Raw genomic sequence first — 21,132 nt, 5'->3', positions numbered from 1 at the left:
GTGACTAAAGTTTCAAAGAGGAACTTCTTTTTATCCCACATTACAAGGTTTGCAATTTTACAATTATTTTCAAGACCATAGTAAGCTTTCCACCCCCCATTAATCCTTTTCTCAATGCTATGGTTCCAGTTGAGCTTGTGATGAATATCAATTCCTAGGTACTTGTAAGATTACACTTCCTCCAAGTTATTATTGTCATACATAAAATTAGCGTAAGTGTCCTTCTTGGATTTGATAATCATAACTTTTGTTTTCTCAGTGTTCCAATCATAACTTTTGTTTTGTCAGTGTTAACAGTCATACCCATGGTAGAGCAGAAATCCTTAAGAAGCCTGAGTTGCTTATTAAGATCAGATGCGCACCTTGCCAAAAGAACAATATCGTCAGCATAAAGAAGAAGGATGACGACTATCCCAGCTAAGATCGTGCCATCACATCCTGCTTCCTCTAAATAGCCTTCGAACTTATCGATGTAAATTTTACTTAAATATAATTAAAATTTGATATTTAAAATTTCCATTTACATAAACTTGAAACTTATTCACAAGTGAAAGAAAATAAATTGAACGACGATTAACAATTTAATTGAATGCATAAGCTTGAGAAAAAAAACCTCATACAGCGAACTGAACCAGAAGCATGGATAGAAGATTCTTATGAAGTGGAAATTTTATAAGATTCAAATAAATGAATGATATTCTTCTGAATACGTAAAAAAGAACGGACGACCTTTAAAACGGAAGTCGAGGATGGTATAATTTTAGAAGCCAATTGAATATGTTGAAATCTAAAAAAAAATTATAACCTACGGGCTACTACGGCCTATACTCTATGCTATCCCATCCTTTTTGAATTAATTCAATTTTTTTTTCACGAATTTTTAAGAGATAATTAACATTACTTTTATTATATTATTAAAAATAATAACCTTTCAAAATTAATTAAATTATTATTAATGAACAAATTCATCAAAATTAATTCATAAAATTATCATCATCAAGGAAAAAAAAAATTCGTTGATGCAATAATTTATAAAAAAGAAATGACAAATCATCCGAGGAAAAAAAAAAAAAATATATATATATATATATATTGATTTATAGAGAAAGAAATAATGTTTTTTATAAAGTGAATTTAAAAAAAAATAAATTAAAAATTAAAAAATAACCTTTTAAATATTTAATGAATAAAAATGATAATAAAAATTTGAATTAAATATTATATACAATTATAAAACCGATAATATATTATTGGTAAAATCATGTTGACATGTTTTCTCAATATATTTATTAGATATAAATTTCAAGAAATTAAATAAAATAAATAAAGAATTGAAGATTATATTTATAGATATTAATTTAATTTATCAATTTTTTTATGTTTTTGAATTACTTTTTAAGGAAATGATGTTTATTGAAATGAATTTCAAGAAATTAAATAAAATAAATAATGAATTGAAGATTATATTTATAGATATTAATTTAATTTATCAATTTTTTATGTTTTTGAATTACTTTTTAAGAAAATGACGTTTATTGAAATGAGAAAGTGAATTTGAAAATAATGAAATGAATCCCACAATATTAATCATAAATTTTGAGATTCTACACACTAAATTTTATCATTAAGTTAAGTATATTTTTATTAAATTAAAGGTTTTTTTTTTAATATTTAGGAATGATCTACATAGTGTGTTATGAATAGTATTTTTAATTTTTGTTATTAATAGTATTTTCAATTTATTATTTTTTGGCTCACTATTAAATTTAAGTTGGGTATATTTTTATTAAATTAAATGTTGGTTTTTTCTTTTAATATTTAGGAATGATCTACATATTCTACTATTAATGGTATTTTTTTACTTTTGTTATGAATAGTATTTTTAATTTTTTTTAGGTCACTATTAAATTTACTAGTGAAAAAAAAAAGATCAATATGGTTAAAATAACTACAATTTTTATGAGTTTTATATTGGTCATTTTCCAAAACACTATACCTAGAAAGAGTCTATCACCTTGATGACACTAAGAGGCTTAACAATTAAAAACACTTTCTCTTAAATTTTGGAGGTTATACTCACATTAGGTATAAATTAATGCAAATATATCAATTTATAATAAGAATCAAAATAGTTACTTCATAATACTTCTCATGTTGCTAACCTTAAATGTAGTGCAACCATATAAACTAAATGGTATGCATTAATACATAATAAGCATCTAAACATTCATTAATTTTTTAGTACTGGTCAAAATAATAAAAAAAAAAAACATAAAAATCACTAGATTATAGATTTATTTTAAATTATTGATTATTATTATTATTAAATAGTAGTAAAATAATATATATAAGTTAGACATATATACATCTAAAACAACATGGAACGTGATTCTTGACCATATATATTTACCACAATTTTCTAAGGAGATTATTAACTTTAAATAGGATTTGTTACGATTACATGTAATGCCCCCAAATGGGGCCTAGTCGGCTATATCATACAGAGCCTCGCCCTAATAAATCCAAGGAGAATTACACCCATGCCTCATGGCAAAGGGCCAACTAGGATACCCATTAGAGCTATTCTTTGTTACAACACTATGGGCCAATAACATGGTTTTTCATTACCACACGCCAATAAAAAAATTCAAATTATTTGCTACATTACCAACCTTTTTCACCTTTTAAATCAACAAAGCTATTTGATCTTTGAAGTGTTAAATAAAATACCAAAAAAAACAAATAATCTCTTACATTTTGAATATTTTATAAACCATTCTCATTATCATGAAATAGGCTGTCGATATCGCAGTTGAGCAGATACATTTCTTGTCATTCTTCCTTTTCTTGATTCATAGAATCCACAAATGATTATTCCAATTACTATCGATCAAGCATTAATAATATCAGTTAAGCCTAATCCTACTACCATAGATAAAAGAGAATAATAATAATAAATTGGCATGACATATATGTTGACGGTATAATGAACTTAACTTCACTCTTTAAAATTTTGATGCAGAAACGTGCATGACAAGAACATTTGTGGGAATTAGTAGTGATGAGGAGCATGTGCACAACTTGAGAATTTACAACCCAAACAGCTTACATTCATAGCTTCTTGTCATTAATGCATACCGGTAAAGGTAAGAACTGCAAAAGAAAATTGAGGAAAATATGCAAAGTATAATTTATAGATATGAAACAACATTTACACACGATCAGATTGAGGATGACGTCCTAGTAGAATTCTGACGATACTTGATGACATGAAGGAAATATACATATGTGAAATGAATACTATATTCTCATATATGAAAAATATGAAGTGGATCTTGAAGTAACTATCATCTTTTGTCAGGTTCATTTGTAACATCTCGTAATAACCTTTGCATGAAACACATGGAATCTTCATAACTAATTGTTAATGTTCTTTTTACCCACGAGAACATGTAATGACTGAAAACACTTGCAAAGGAATTAACACAATTGACTTTTCTTTCACACACAGAAAACATTTTCTTTTCAAAAAAGGTCCTATGACTTATGTTATCTTTGTGGATGAAATCTATATATAATTTTTCAGAAGGTAATTCCATAAGCTATTATCTTTAACCACAACTATATATTTCACCTCAAAAAGGAAATCCCAACTTATTATCTATGCGCATGAAATCTTTTCTCATATATTTATTTCATCCTAATAGGATTATATTCATATGGGAATAGAACTTTTTTATAATGAGATTGGAAAATAAGTCGGGTAAATAATCAATAGTAAATGTTTTCACTCCCACCGTAATAAACTGGTGGAATATTATTCATATGTGATTTCACAATAATTCATATGTGATTTGTCAAGAAAATAACCTTGACAACATTTATAAAACTAACATACTACTTGTTTACTATCGTTTTCCATATTTAATTCATAATTAGCAATGAGCTAGCTTACCAATAAAAATTATAAGATGGATTCCTATTCCAAGAATAAAACAAGCCCCATGAGAATTGAGTGAGATGAAATAAAATGGACATGTGTACCTCTAGCCATCATCGTTAATAATCACTTCTATTATGCCATAATATTGTGAAGAAACTCCCACACCTATGTCAACATCTCCATTGCTCTAGCTATGCCAAGCTACATCACCATGGCTTGAAGGATGGTCTATTGTTGGCATTCCCCTATGTTGAGGGAGGAGGTGAAGAATTGAGTTTTTTGTTTAGTTTCCTCGTACAATGAAAACTAGGTTCTTTGAGCAGTGGCCATGATGTGGGATCCGTGCCTGTGAAGCTCAATGAAAACTCTAGTCCTTGCCTTAGAGACACATTGGTCTCCCTTCGAACTGATGTTTCAAAGAATTGGGCTTATCCCCATATTTTTTTCCATGGGAATACAGTTAACCTTTTTTCTTTTTGCTGAGTGAATGCAAAAATAATAGTATGAATGTGAAAGGAAAATACACACGTCCTCCACATTTTTCTTGGAACATATCTTAGGGTAGTTTCTAACTAATTCAAAACCTTAACGAATTATTGATTTGTTAAATATGGTAAATAATAATGATCTTTCCAAAAAAATTAAATGCCAACATAACATGTTCGCTTGAAGGATATTACATACTCCCCCCTTGAAGTAAACGTTGTCATCGATGTTTATCATTAACTTTTACTCGAGAAATAATAATCTAAAGAACCAAGAGAGAATCCTTCCGTTTTGAAATGAAGGATCTTGTTTCTAAGAAATATTAATAAACAAAAATAATAATGTTTTATTAATAGTCACAAGCATTTATAGTTGCAAAATTAAGTAATTTCTACTTCCATCACCCAACCATTATCCAATTTTATAGAAATAAAACAAAATATATATACCAACTTAACATTACTTACTAATTTCTCTTGGAATTCATGGTATCCCTTACACAAGCGCTTCAATGGTTTAACCACCCTATAATCTATGATAAACAAATCCAAAATAATTACATTAATGATGAGCCTCAGTATTGCAACAAGAATGCTACAACTCCCAAGGCTACCAAATTTAATTATCAACCCAGGGTTCGTACAAACTTAAGAGGTATTGGCACTATATGTGCAACATACAATGTGTCTTTCCTTTGTTGTCATGATGTAATGGAGTGCATGTACTAAAGTCAAATCCTAAACTAATTGCAGAAGATGAAATGCTCGAAATGGAAACCTCAACCTATTGCAAGAAAAAAAGTGCAAGGAAAGAAACCTATTTTAATTGCATAAAGTAAATATCATGAACTAAATTCCAACCATTACTTTTTAAAGAGTTTAGGTCCATTAACAAAGTTCATTGGATGTGGAAATCATCAATGTATTATCCATTTCATAAATTTGTCCATTAAACCAAATCGTTGATATGTTTTGCATGGGTAAAAAGGCAAGTCCTAGGTGGTCTTTAGTCTTCCCTAATCATTTATTTAGAGCCTAGGGGTCTTGATTCAACCTTAAGAGACAATAACCAAGCTTCTTGAGAAAATCTAGGGAAGTAAATGCATGCTGGAAAGCTACTACAAGAAACTACAAGATGTTACAGATTTACTACAGGAAGTTACAATTCATCGAATGACCTAGCAAATCAAATCCAAATTGGATGGGACCAATATGATTATTAACTAGGATGTATTAGGTCTTCATTCCAAGTGGAATCACTCAAAAAGACCTATGTTAACCCATGCTAAAAAAAAGATCACAAAAACATTCTATAGGGTAAATTTTGTTATTAAATAGAATGTTTTTGTGATCTAATGCAAGTGGAACCAACTCAATTGAAGCTCTTTAGCATGCTCTAAAAAATAGCAAAATTTTACTATTATTTTCCATAAAGGAGTTCCAAAAATCTAGATTTGGTAATAAACAAACTAATCCAAGTAGCTCAATGATTAATATGACCTTAAAAAGATTTTCCGAGGATTAAATGATGCTTGTGATCCTACAAAATAACTTTCATAAGCCATTTAACCCAATCCTGCAACAAGAAATCATTAATACTAAATGCAGAAATAGAAAGAAATAAGAACAAGAGATGCATGTGAATAAGAAGTGACAAGAAGAAAAGAAAACGATACAAAAGGGTTATGAGGCTCCTAGGATGGCCAAGCCCAAGGAAAATCAGAGACCTATGGAGTACACCAAGACTTGGAAGTTGAACATGGCACCAATCTTTATTATTTTCATCAATATAATTACATCCCTACAAGAAATGACAGTGGAGATGCTAAAATACGAGTTATCTCCACAACAAGACTAATAAACATCTACCTAGAGGAAAATTTGACTTAGTACTTATAAAAAATGATTAGGAATCATTATCCATAAAAGGAGGAATATTTCCACAGTAAAAACCCTTGATTAGTGGATCTAGTTCCCAATATTAGGAATCTGCATTAAATAGCAGGGAACACATTCCTAGATTTTCTCAATGATTGGAGCTCCACAATATGTGCCATAATTCCATAATATCTTGTTGATTAATTATTTAACATTGTTCCTCATGTAGTAGGGAGAAATTCCATAAATTATCTCATCCTCCAAATCTTCATAGTTTGCCCAATATTCTCACAATATTCGACAAAAATAAATAATATTAGGCACAAATATGAAATTATTCATAAACATTCCTAATGAACATATTAAAGTTAAAAATGCATTATCTAATGCAAAAAGAGAGGTATAATGTGTTAACGGATGGTCAAATGGGCCTTAATTTATGTCTAATTTAGAGGCCCATCAATTAAGCACCTTCCTGAAAGTGTTGCTCATCCTATGAGAAACTTAGTGACCTCATTGTACCTGATTCATGGCCCTAACGGACTCTCTCTTGTGCATTCCTCAGTCCTTTCTCTTAAGATTTTTGGCTATATGTTCTGCAAGGACAAGAACAGAAAATGTAGTGATTCTTTTCATGATTGTTTAATAGTCTTTCAAGAAAAAACATATCTTTTCTCTTTGCAAGTGAACTTCGTTGGATTGTATATCCATTTCATTCATATACTCTCCTTTGAAACCTTCATTCCATTTTCACTCATTTTTCCAAATCTGCTTGTGCATAGAAAAAAATCACAATGTTTCCTGAGACCATTAGCCTGCCTTCTTACCTTTATTCAAGATGGGTTCTTGAATATCTTTCAGTTTGGGAAGGTCTTCCACATCTTTTTCTAACCTTCTTCTACATTGTTCCACAATTTGGACACCTCTGAAACCTTCAAAATTCCTGTAAAAACTACAAGAAACCTTGTTTAAGCCCCTTTTGAGAAAAAATGGTTGTCTGAGCCTAGGGTACGCCCTCAACTTGAATTCCATGCCTTTCTCCCATTATTATAACATCTTTTAGGCCATGGAGAAAAGCTATAAAGAGATTAAAGACCTCTTGGAAAGCCTCTTTTCATCACTGCAGTTTGAGTTCTATTTTGATGGTGAATGCCTTATTTCCTTTTGTTACCTTCTTCTTCTCGTTTATGGCCTAGATGATTGCCTAATGGTCTTGGAGTTCTCTATTTTGATTAGGTCTCTCTTAGGCATTGTCATTTTTTGTTTTAGCACAATTTGTTCCTTTCTTCCTTCTTGTATTAGCATTCTGCCTTCCTGTAGTAGTCATTCCTCCTCTTTTAGGATCTTCTAACAGTATGGGAGTGATAAGAAATTATGTAGAGGGCTTGGAGGATGATTCTAGGGATCAGAGGGAGTAGTGTAGGTTTGTGAAAATGGAGAGTATTCTCTGTTTGTTTTTTTTCAAGAAACTTTTAGGGTGAGACAGAGTGTAGGGTTTGTTCTTGAAAAATATTAATTTTTTTCTTATGAAATGGGATGGATGAATGATGGATAAATAGTGGATATCAAGTGGATGGAGGGATTGAAGTGTTGTGGTGACTTGGCCTTTGCAAAAAGAATCTTCTTTTAACTATTGTCCCCATTGCTCGAAATCATCACCCTTCATAATTTGGCTTTTCCACATTGCACGAGTGAAGGAGTAGCTGCAATTAACTAGTTGAAGGCGGCTAAGACTGCTGACCCATCCTTAGCTTATAAAACCTCATCTCTCATGTATTGACAAAACATTTATAACTATAATATGCTGAAGAGAATAGGTTAAGAATATTTCATACATGTAGCTACCTGATGGTTATTGAAGAGGCATGCATGATGCGGCTGAGTTGATGATCGATCCATGCTTCCCTGGACGTGCTAATTTTCTTTGCTTGCTTCTGCACATGTTTTCATAGTTTGATGATTCTTTGACTGATAATGTGGTTGTGTGCAATTTTCTTTCAAGTGTTCAATCTTTTGTTGGTGGAGTGGATGAGTGATGAAAGGGGTTTTGGGGAAACTATATCAACCTTCCCTAAAGAATACATGAACTTTTGACCCATTTCTCCAATCATATTGCCCCTTGTAGCTTCTTCTCGGCCATCCTGTAGCACTACAAGATCTTCTTGTAGTAATTCAAGACAACCTCTTGTAGCAGACTTCATTTGTCCATATCTCCCAAATTGTAGAATGGATTGACTTAGAATTTTTTTAGCATGTTTCCATCATCCTTATTCACCTCCCCATAAACAAATCTTGGCCACTGGATGCACGAATCTCGAGAAAAAAATAAAAATTGCTGAAGTTGATGGAGGTCAATTTCTTGGAAACCGTGCCTTGGAATTTTCATAAATTTCTTGGGATGTTACCATCATCCATATGCATCTCCCCATGCAATAGGTTGGAAAATGGATGCATTTTTTTCAAGATACGAAAAAAATAAATTTATGCTCTATGTATTCCTCTTTCATGTAGTAAAATAGAGCCTTCCTGCAGTATTTAAAGATAGCAAGGAAAATGAGTGGTAAAATCTTGGGAATGATGAGTGGATGGTGGAAATAGATGAGGGTGATGGAATTCATGGCCTTTTTCCTTCTAGAGCATCTGAGCAAAGGCGGAGAAAGTCCAAATTTGACTTCCTTTAACTATAATTTTGACCTATTTTTTCGTTTCTTTGGTGCTAACTTGTTTTTGTTGCTTGCAAATGTTGGAGAGCACCCATATTCATCTGAGAGATACATCGAGTGAAGATTTTTTTTCTTCTAGGTCTACTAGCTGCCTCAATGAGGTTTTCAACTTGTAGGTCTGCCTAAGTGCCTCAAAGGAGGTTTTCACCTAGGATATGTTCTTTTTTCTCTTTTTTTCCCTCTTTTCCCAACCCATTGACTGCCTCATGCAGGTTTTCAATCAATGAGCCAATCTCAGGCACCTAAAAGGAGGTTTTCACCTGAGATTTTATTTTTTTGTCTTATTTTTCATTTTTTATTTCTTTTCTTATCCTACTCTACTTGAAAAAATAAAATCATTTTCAAGTGTAGGAATACTTCCAATGAAGCCATGTCCACATCAAGATGATAGATAAACTGATGTGTAGGCTTAAAATCTATTCTTTCACATGTACCTAGATGTAAGAGTCTGAATTCTTTGACTTTGATGGTGTTAAGCACAACTGAAGAAGAGAGTATTATTGAAAATTTGTGACTGTATAAAACCATATTTCAATATAGCTATGATGCCCCTGGTCCACTTGCTTATTTGGATCATCTTGGACGTCTTCTTCTTCCATGAAATTCAAATATTCCTCTTTTTTCTGATTGTTTTCTTGAACACTTGGACGATTTAAAGGTAACCATGAGGGAGCTTTCTCAATCTCTGATTTTGATTTCTGCTCTTCATCAAATGCAACCCATGATCCTTTGGTATTCTCACTTGAATCTTCTTCTTCTGGATGTAGTCCTTCAATGATATCAAGAGAATCTCTTTTTTGCAATACTCTTCCTGAGCTAAGATGAATACCATCGAGATCAAGACGAGATATTTGGAAGTGTTGGACCCCAACATTGTAAGTTGGTTGAGCTACTTTCTTGTGTGGATTTGGAAATGGTGGTATAGGTAGTTGAGTGGGAGTGGATATTTGAGATGGATGTGGTTGGGGTTGTGGTTGTGGTGTTGGTGGATGGTAGAGATAAGATGGAGTTAATTATGGAGGATATTGAGGAAAATATTGAGGATATTGTGGATGGCTCCCATAACTTCCTCGCCAACCTTGTTGCCAAAATTGGTTTTGGGGTTGAGATGGCCAATGTTAACAAGGAAAGGGTTTGTTCCAATTACTTTGATATGGATGTGCACAAGCTTGAAATTGTGAGTTAGGCTCTTTCATCATATCAAGTTGAAGAGTTTTTCATGGTCCTCTTGGAGCTACAAAACATAACAGTATTGGAAATTGATTTTCTTCATTGTCCTCTTGGTAAACTTCCTTCAACCTTGGTAATGAGGGGAAATATTTAATAACATGTGATTATGCATGGACACCACAAATATAAGCATCTTCTTTTTCCTCATCTTGCCTTCTTAAAATTTCTACTCGTTTGGTTAGATTGCTAAGAATTTCTTTTTTTATAGTCATTAAACAAACTTCCAAGTTTATCTTGACTTACTGATATTAATGTTGATTGACTTACTGTTGCCCTTCCTCTTGATTTGTGTTTTCACGTTTCACAAATTTCTTCAAATGAAAATTGGTATACATCACCTCTACTCATGAGATCAAGGAGATCAATCCACTCATCCCTAATTTCTCTAAATAAGAGGATTTTTAGTGTGTCAGATCCTAAATGATGTAGTTTTTCCCTATTAACATTATAAATGAACCTCTCTATTATATCCTTTGGACACTCATATTATTTTTTATTCATTCTAAACATTTCTTCTTTAAGATCATGATATTTATATTTTTCTAGAAATATCTTTTGTATATCATTCCATGATCATATTGAATTAATCCCTAAACTCATGAACCATTTTAGATATATATCCTTCAATGTCATCGGAAATAATCTCAATATTTGAGTATTTTATAAGTAACCATAAGATCTACAAACAATTTCAAATTCAAAGAGAAAGGTTTCTAGAGAGATGTTCTTCATATGCACACTGACATTAGTATCTAGAATGGGGAATCCAAAAAGATATTCTTCATTATCATCATCTCCATCCATTTATTCTCCCTTCTCTTCCACCTCTTCTTCTTCTACCTACAAAAATGAATGGTGACGTGGCTCTTACTACACCACGTGATCAAATGGGGGGTGGGTTGGTGTTGGAGAATGTTTTTGTTTTTATGATTGAATGAAAACACTAATGCAATGCAATTTTATATTTTTGAAATGAAATATGCCTAATTCAAATATTTTTTTTCTTTTTTCAAAAAGTAAAAATAAACTAATCAACTAGGGAAGAAAACAATGCATACTTTGACACCTCCCCGGCAACGGTGCCAAAAAGTGATGAGCCTCGATATTGCAACAAGAATGCTACAATTCCCAAGGATATCGACTTTAATTATCAGCCTGAGGTTCATAAAAACATAAAAGATATTGGAACTATATGTGAAACATACAATGTGTCCTTCCTTTGCTGTCATGATGTAATGGAGTGCATGTACTGAAGTCAAATCCTAAACTAATTGAAGAAAATGAAATGCTTGAAATGTAAACCTCAACCTATTGTGAGAAAGAAAGTACAACGAAATAAACCTATTCTAATTTCGTATAATAAAGATCATGAACTAAATTTAAACCATTAAATTTTAAATAGTTTAGGTCCATTAAAAAAGTTCATTGAATGTGGTAATCATCACTGTGTTATCCATTTCATAAATTTGTCCATTAAACCAGATCACTGAAATGTTTTGCTTGGGTAAAGAGGTGAGTCCTAAGTGGTCTTTAGTCTTCCCTAATCATTTATTTGGAGCCTAGTGGTCTTGATTCAACCCTAAGGGACAATAACCAAGCTTCTTGAGTGAATCTAGGTAAGTAAATGCATGTTGAAAGGCTACTACAGGAAACTACAAGATGTTACAGATTTACTACATGAAGTTATAATTCATCGAATGACCAAGAACATCAAATACAAATTAGATGGGACAATTTTTTTTATTTACTAGGATGTATTAGATCTCCATTCCAAGTGGAATCACTCAAAAACACCTTTGTTAACCCATGCTAAAAAATAGTAGAAAATTACTAGTCTAAAATCTAGAAATTCGAGAACTAATGACCCAGTAAATCTATCAAATGCCTAGCCTAATCAAGTGCAAATGTAGTGGGGTAATTTTTTTTATTAAATAGAATTTTGTTTTGATCTATTTCAAGTGGAACCAACTCTATTGAATCTTGTTAGCATGCTCTAAAAAAAACATAAATTTACCATTCTTTGGGAATAAGAAAACTAATCCAAGTAGCTCAATGATTACTGTGACCTTCCAAATCTTTTAAAAGGATGAAATGAGGTGTGTGATCCTGAAAAATAATTTACATCAACAATTTAACCCAATCCTACAACAAGAAATCATTAATATTAAATGCATAAATAGAAATAAATAAGAACTAGAACAAGAGATGCATATGAATAAGAAGTGACAAGAAGAAAAGAAACTAATACAAAAGGGATATGAGGCTCCTGGGATGGCGAAGCCCAAGGAAAATCAAAGACCTATGGAGGATACCAAGACTTAGAAGCTGAATATGGCACCAATCTTCATTATTTTCATCAAATACAATTACATCCCTGCACAAAATGATAGTGGAGCTGCTAAAATACGAGTTCTCTTCACAAGAAGACTAATAAAAATATACCTAGTGGAAAATTAAACTTGGTACTTATCAAAAATGATTAGGAATCATTCCACATGAAAGGAGGAAGCTTCCCCACCCAAATCCCTTGATTAGTGGATCTGGTTCCCAATACTAGGAATATGCATTAAATGGCAAGGAACACATTCCTAGATTTTCTCAATCATTGGAGCTCAACAATCTGTGCCATAATTCCATAACAACTTGTTGACTTATTATTTAATATTGATCCTAATGTAGTAGGGAACAAGTCCCTAAATTATCCCCCCCTCCAAATCTTCATAATCTGCCCAATATTCCCACAATATTCCAAAGAAATAAATAATATTAGTCACAAATATGCAATTATTCATAAACCTTCTTAATGAACATATTAAGTTAAAAACGCATTATCTAATGCAGAAAGAGAGGTTTAATGTGCTGAAGAATGGTGATATTGGCCTTAATTTATGTTTAATTCAGAGACATGGGCCTTAATTTATGTCTAATTTAGAGGCCCATCAATTAATCACAACATTTTCAATCAAATGAAATAATTATAAATATCACTCATTTATACAATGTCAAGTGATATTTTAACCACAATTCTCTTCATAGCCTTCAGAGAGCATGAACCCTCTAGTCATCAAAATGATAAATCATTGCACCACGTGCACACTCTTTTAGCTCCCACCAGAGACATTAACAACATATTTCTAAAAATATTCAGAGAGAACCTAGCTCTCTAATCATTGAAATGACAAATAAATGAACCAAGTGAATGATGTATTAGCCCCTGCTAAGATATTTAAAGAATTGGTAATATAATAAAGGAACTTACACTTCCAGTAATTCCTTTCTGAGCACTAGGCTCTTTTCTTGTCAAGATGTACATGATTTTTTTCAAAAACATTAAAAATAAAATAAAATAAAAAAATAAAAAATAAAAAATAAAAAAAAATAAAATAAAAAATTGATAACATATAAACCATTAGTTAATTGTTCTGTTATGAGAACTACACTGGAAAAGGAATGCTCATATCAACTAGTGGAAACTGATTTCCACAACCAGATTGAGCCATTTTCACATCTAGACAGTTCTTTAACAGAGACCATACATGGTCCATTATGGAATTCCGCTAACCATCCAGCTTAAGAATTTCAATGACCACATAGGTCCAATATATTATTCCTCTTAGCAATTTCCTGCCTATTCCTCCGACAATGCCCCATCTATGGGGAATTTTTGGGCCTCCTCCAATAGGCTCCAAAATCAACAGATTTTCCTTAGGATTTTTCCCCTATTCACCATCTTTGCCAACTCTTTTCCCTTACTGAGATCATCTATCTCTATGGAGAGGAAATTGAAGCAAGAAAGCACCATCAACCCCTCTAAGCAAGCAACTACCATTAACCCAAGGTCCCTTGGAATTTCACAACTATCCACAATTATCTGGCATGTAAAATTCTCTTTTAGCTCTCTTTCCCACGATAACTTACTTAAAGAACCATCTACACAGTATCATTAATATTGAAGAAACATTTATGTACACCATAGGTTTATACTTGACCCTCAACATGGATCCACAATATCTAGATTGACAAAAAATATAACTGACATGCAGGTTGTATACATTTTGATATTCCAATCAAATAATCATGCATATCATAACATTATACTTTCTCATTTATGGTTTCAATTCACATTGCAACATTTTACCTTCATGGGTTCTATTATTTCCATTAAGCTACCCCTACTTAATCCCATCAACAATGTTAGCCATAAATAAGTATCCACTTTTGCATTCATTTTAGCTTCATGCATACAATACTATCATGTATAAAGGTATGTATAATATTCATTAATGTGTAAATGGGAATAACAGTCAGGATAACAGTCCAAACATTTCCAATTCCCACAGTGTATTGTTACCAACTGACTAGTACATGAAGTAACTACCATAATCACATGTCTACAACTTATAATAAGCTTAAATCAAATCCAATTGAGGCATATAATTTTTAATGGTTAGTCTTGCATCACTAACTAATTAGACATGACAATACTCAATCAACAACTATCTATTAAAGTCAAGTCTCACTACTTGACTCGTGTTTTACATTTAACATCGAGAGGGGTTCTTTCAATGTCCTTTTAAAACACTTGGTCATTCTCTTCAAGGACATTCCCCATATTTTCCATTCATGCATTTATTATTTATGAATTGTGCATTGTAACTTTAGTCATGTTCATTAAATGTATCATTATTTTTTTCATGTTTGCAAAGGTTGGTAGTTAATTCTCACTTACACTAGTGAGTACTCAAGTTGTTCATAGGTGAAAGAAAGGTTTTATTGTATTATAACCTCAAGAAAATTCAATTGTCATGAACACAATTTTGGAGTAGACTTTATTACTGATTACTCTTCAATGCGGTTATAAACATGCATCGTGCATCTCAAACAAAATGTAGTATACTGCATATATCAATATGTAGATTGTTAAACTCATACCTGAGCTGATGCTCACTAGTAACATACGCCGATTTCTTTTCTGCTTAGCAATTCCAAAAGGTTCTAGTGTTGCAACCTTAAGCTCTAATACTAGTTGTAACATCCCCTGGTAACCTCGCATGACATGGAGTTAGATTTTCTTTTTACACAATTTACTCACGGATAACTATCCAATTTACTATTCCAAATTACTTATTAACCATTATATAGAATCTTGATCATTACATATAGTACCTTTAGTAAGGAATAATGAGTTACATAATCATTAACAACCACTGTTATAGCATATTAACATAAACTTTCTGACGTAATTTTGCATCATTTTCATGATTCCTTTAACTAGATTAGTTAATAACATATTTAATATCATTAACATCACATCATGCAAGGAATCACCATCATAAGATTGACACAATAAGTAATCACATCATCGAACACTCATATACCCTAGAAACCCCATAGGGTAAAAACTAGCAAACGTTTAATTTTATTATTAAGCGCTTGTGATGGTGTTCGCCCCTCACTCAATGGCTCGTAAGGTAGTCCATACCTTAACCATTGTCCTAAAATATTACAAGGAAATATCATTTAAAAACAACATATCTAGTTAAAATCTATTACAATCATCATGATATCATTTACCCACAAATATTTAATACTTATACCTTTGTAGCCTAGTGGTTCCATCAATGAGCCATCTTGCAACTCACACTCATCTACATGGATCATTAGTTCCTTACATGCTACAATGTTAACCATAATATATCCTTCCACAAGTCACAATCATTTCTTGCTATTGTCGTCGTGAGCAAACTTGATATCATGATTACATAGAGTATTTATGAACCAATAATCAATCTTTAATAGTGATTCTTTAACATCTATTCATGTGAATACATGGAACGTAAATAAAATATCACAACATGCTTATTTTAAAAACATTGCTCGTGTATTAATTATAAGCAAAATCTTATCAAAATAAATACCACATTACTATGATCGTTCTCACACAAGCACATGTTCTTCTCCAAAGGAAAATCACTGTAACCATTCATTTTCATTTAAAGGATACTAGTAACCTGGATTTATTTTCCATGCATGTAATTAGATAAAAAAAATATTCAAAGAAAGTTAGTGGTTCAGCTTCTTCTTTGTGCATGTATCTAAGTAATATTTCCAATACCATAGATATTATTATTATTACTATTATGCATGCAAATACTGTTGGAAATAATACTGAGAGGGGGGGGTGAATCAGTATTATCTAATTCTTTTAATCAATCTTCCTTATTTGTTCTTTGAATTATTTTTGCATGTCAGTACCATAAAATAATGAGCATGAACAAAGAAAAACAGATAGTCACACCAAAGAACACAAGATGTAAGGTGGAAACCCAATGTGGGTGAAAACCACCTGCTGCAATATGTCTCTATCTTCTTTCAACTTAGAAACTTCTTTTACAATGGTTTTGTACTGGTGCAGTCCTTTACCAGTATGCAGGCTGCAACCTGCAGAGAGCTACAACTCTCGCTTTCTCATTTTCCAGTCTCTCCTGGAAGGGAGCTACAACCCCCTACTTCTTTTCATAAAGCATCAAATGATCATCAAGTACATAAAAGTTACAGTCCACTACAGTTATCAGATCAGCAATAACAGAACTAACCCAGAACACCTTATCAACAGAAAATTTCAGTCAACAGAACATTTTAATACAGATACGCAGTTTTCCCTTGAGTGGCCTGCGTCGCTACGCAGTTCACCTTCTGCTTTCCTGCGTATACCTGCATGAATCCTTATGTCGAACTACGTGCCCACGCACTGTACCTTGAATCGCGCTGCGTATTATTACTGCAGGGACGCACCCAGAGACATTATCGCACCGCGTACTGTTACTGCAGGGACGCACCTAAGAATACTATCGCGCCGCGTACGGACGCACCTGGAAATATTATCACGCCGCGTACTTTTACTGCACAGACGCACCTGAACCTTAGTCGCTCTGCGTACCCACGCAGGTCTCCTTCTTCTGCTCTGCGTACCGACGCAGGTCTCCTGTTTCTGCTTTGCGTCCCCACGCAGATCTCCTGTTTCTGCACTGCGTACCCACGCAGCTCTTCGGTTAAACACCTGCGTGCTTCTTATTAGGGCTGAATAGGCAGTCCACCAGAGTGGCATAGTTGCTCAGATCTGATCATGCGCTCGAGAGATCACCCTTCACAGATTCACCTTCAACTTCCCTTTCAAATAGATCAAGCTTTTAAGACCATAACCCAATATTTCAGATCTAAAGATATTCAATTGCAAAATATGCTTAGCCAAGTGATCTCCTTTGCTTTATATAGGCAAGCTCCTCCTCAAATCATGGAACAATACCACAAGCCGACACCATAATAACACAATACCGTCGGCTAGATACCAAGAGTAAAACATAAGAAACCCCCACGTGTGCTTTTCTCTGCCTTGAAATTTGTGCACTGGGGGTACGCACCTCCTGAACGGCTGGACTGCGTATCTGGATGCGGTCCCTGCATGGTGTACCTGCGTGTACGCACCTTTTGAACTGCTTTCCTGCGTACTTCTTAATTTTCAACAAATTGAGAGCCTTGCCATGGGAGTTTCCATCAAGTACAACATCTGTAACATATAGCCATACCAGAAAACATAATGCCAACAATCTCCCCCTTTGGACTTGATGGCAACCTCACAAACTTCAGCTTCATTCTCCCCCTTTGACATCAAGGGCAAAGGGGTATGCTCCCCCTAAGATCATGCTCCCCCTGAAAATGAACCAGATCTGCAACAAAGAACCATAATCCACCATGAAAGAGATAGAGACATATTGCAGCTATTTCCAACATCTCCTTCTGACCATCCTCCATAATGCCAACAATGCATTATATGCTCCCCCTGAACCTGTACCATCAATCAGAAAAGGTTCAACAATAAGATGATGCATCAACAACCCCCAGCTTTTTCCTGAGGTATTCAAAAGTGTCTCTGGGCAATGGTTTGGTCAGAATATCAGCAACTTGTTCCTTAGAAGGAACATACTCCAACTTGACCTTCTGTTCAAGTACTTGTTCCCGGAGAAAATGGTACTTGATTGGTATGTGCTTGGTTTTTGAATGCATAACCGGATTCTTTGAGATGCTGATTGCACTTGTGTTATCACATAAGATGGGGATAGGTGGTGTACAAGTGATTTGAAAATCCTGCAAAGTCTGCATCATCCAAAGGAGTTGAGTGCAACAAGATGCAGCAACAACATATTCTGCTTCAGCTGTAGACAAGGCAATCGAACTCTGTTTCTTGCTGAACCAAGATACCAGTCTGGAACCCATAAAGAACGCACCACCACTTGTGCTTTTCCTGTCATCCACGCTTCCGACCCAATCTGCATCTGTATAAGCATGAAGTGTAAGATCTGTATCTCTAGGATACCATAAGCCATAATTTTGAGTCCCTTGAAGATATTTGAAAATTCTCTTCACTGCCTGAAGATGAGTCTCCTTCGGATTTGCCTGAAATCTTCCAACTATTCCAACTGCATGCATGATGTCCGGTCGGGTACCTGTCAAATAAAGTAAGCTTCCAATCATAGATCTGTAGGTTGGTTGATGTACTGCTGCAGATTCATCATTTGCACTGAGGCTACATCTTGTGACCATGGGTGTACATACTGGTTTTGCATCTTCCATACCATATTTCTTCAAAATCTGTTTGAGATACTTGGTTTGAGATAAAAAGATTCCTCCTTCTTTTTGTTGGATTTGCAAACCAAGGAAATATGTCAGTTCTCCTAGCAAAGACATTTCAAATTCTTTCTGCATTACCAAGGCAAAGCTTTGACTCATAGCTTCTTCATTTCTCCCAAAAATAATGTCATCTACATACACAACCAGTATTAGCAATTTGTCATTTTCAACTTTTATATAAAGATTGCTATCTGCTGATCCTTTTGAAAAACCTTGTTGATGAAGATATTTGTCCAAACGGTAGTACCAAGCCCTTGGAGCTTGTTTGAGACCAGAGAGAGCCTTTTTCAATCTGCATACAAGATTTGGATCATTTCCAAGAATGAACCCATCTGGTTGTTCAATGTATACTTCTTCTTCCATGTCTCCATTCAGAAAGGTTGATTTCACGTCCATTTGAAATACTTTGAAGTTTTGAAAACTTGAGAGAGCAAGGAACATTCGGATGGCCTCAAGTCTTGCAACCGGAGCAAAGGTTTCTTCAAAGTCTATTCCTTCTTGCTGTGCATACCCTTTACAAACAAGTCTGGCTTTGTTTCTAATTACTTCTCCATTTTCATTCAACTTGTTTTTGAAGACCCATTTTGTTCCGATAACATTCTTATCCTTTGGTCTAGGAACCAGCTCCCAAGTGTTGTTCTTTTCGATTTGCTCAAGTTCTTCATCCATTGCTTTCACCCAACATTCGTCTTTGCATGCCTCTTTCACACTTTGTGGTTCAGTAGAGGAGAGTAATGCCAAATAGCTTGAAGCTTCTGCAACTGTTCTTCTTGTTTGTACGCCTGCTTCTTTCTGCCCCATAATCTGAGATTCTGGATGATTCTTCTGAACATATCTGGATGGAGTCTTTTCTTCTATTCTTGTCTGCTCCTCTGGTTCTTCTTGAGGTTCTTCTTCTTCATCATTCTGTCTTTGAGGGTAGCCTTCATCTTTTTCGATGTCTTCATGATGTACTTGCCTGGGAATGTATCCCTTCTCATCAACCACTACGTCAATGCTGTCAACAATTCTGCCAAGTCTTTTATTGTAGCATTTGTATGCTTTGCTATGTGGAGAGTAACCAAGAAGAATGCCTTCATCTACTCTAGGTTCAAGTTTGCCAAGCTGCTCATCAGTATTCTTGATATAGCATTTTCTCCCAAAGATTTTGAAGTGCTTTACCGAAGGAGTCTTACCACTCTAGATCTCATGAGGAGTTTGAGTGTTGTTCACCCGGACATTTGTTTTGTTAAGAATAACAACTGCAGCATGTGCAGCTTCACCCCAGAAAGTTGCGGGAGTTCCTGATTCATCAAGCATAGCACGAGCCATTTGTTGGACTGTTCTGTTCATTCTTTCCACAACTCCATTTTGCTGAGGAGTTCTAGCTGTAGAGAATTCTCTTCTTATCCCGTGTTCTTCACAGAAATCGAAAAATTCATTTGAGGTAAACTCCCCACCTCTGTCGGATCTGAGGCACTTAATTTTGTGACCTGATTCATTTTCAACCAAGGCTTTGAAGGACTTGAATTTTTCGAATGCTTCATCTTTGTGCTTCCTAGCCAGACAAACCTGGAGAAATCGTCAATGAATAATATCAAGTATTCTTCTCCTCTAGGTGTTCTTTTCCTGAATGGACCGCATGTAAATGTATGTACTAGCTCGAGAGGCATGCTAGCTGATCCTTCCTTCTCTGGAAAGTTAGTTCTGGTTTGTTTTCCAAACTGACATGATTTGCATATGGTGTTGTCAGGAATTTTGATATCTGGAAGATCGCGAACTGCCTGATATTTGCGTGCTTTCCTTATTTGTGAAAAGCTTAGATGCCCCAACCTCCGATGCCATAACCAGTGCTCATCATCCTTGCTCAGATAGCATTGTTGTTGTCCTTCTTCAAATATGTACAGATTATTTGGAGTTATTTTGCCTTTGATCACTGTTTTACCTGTATCAAGATCACGAACAAGACATCCATTTGATCTGAATATAACCTCGGTTCTTTGATCACACATCTGGCTGACACTTAGAAGATTATGCTTCAATCCATCAACATACAAAACATTTCCAGCCTTGACTTTTTCCTTTAACTGAGCAACACCCTTTCCTTTTATAGTTGCAGGAGTATCATTTCCAAAAGAGACTTTCTTTCCCTTTTCTAGAGCAGAATAAGACTTGAGTTTTTCTTTATCACCTGTCATATGCTTCG

The sequence above is a fragment of the Pinus tabuliformis genome, chromosome 6 (genome assembly GCF_031772625.1).
Source record: "Pinus tabuliformis cultivar Carrire ecotype Pingquan chromosome 6, CPIR1, whole genome shotgun sequence".
NCBI classification, from domain to species: Eukaryota; Viridiplantae; Streptophyta; class Pinopsida; order Pinales; family Pinaceae; genus Pinus; species Pinus tabuliformis.
This window is presented reverse-complemented; position numbering follows the sequence as displayed.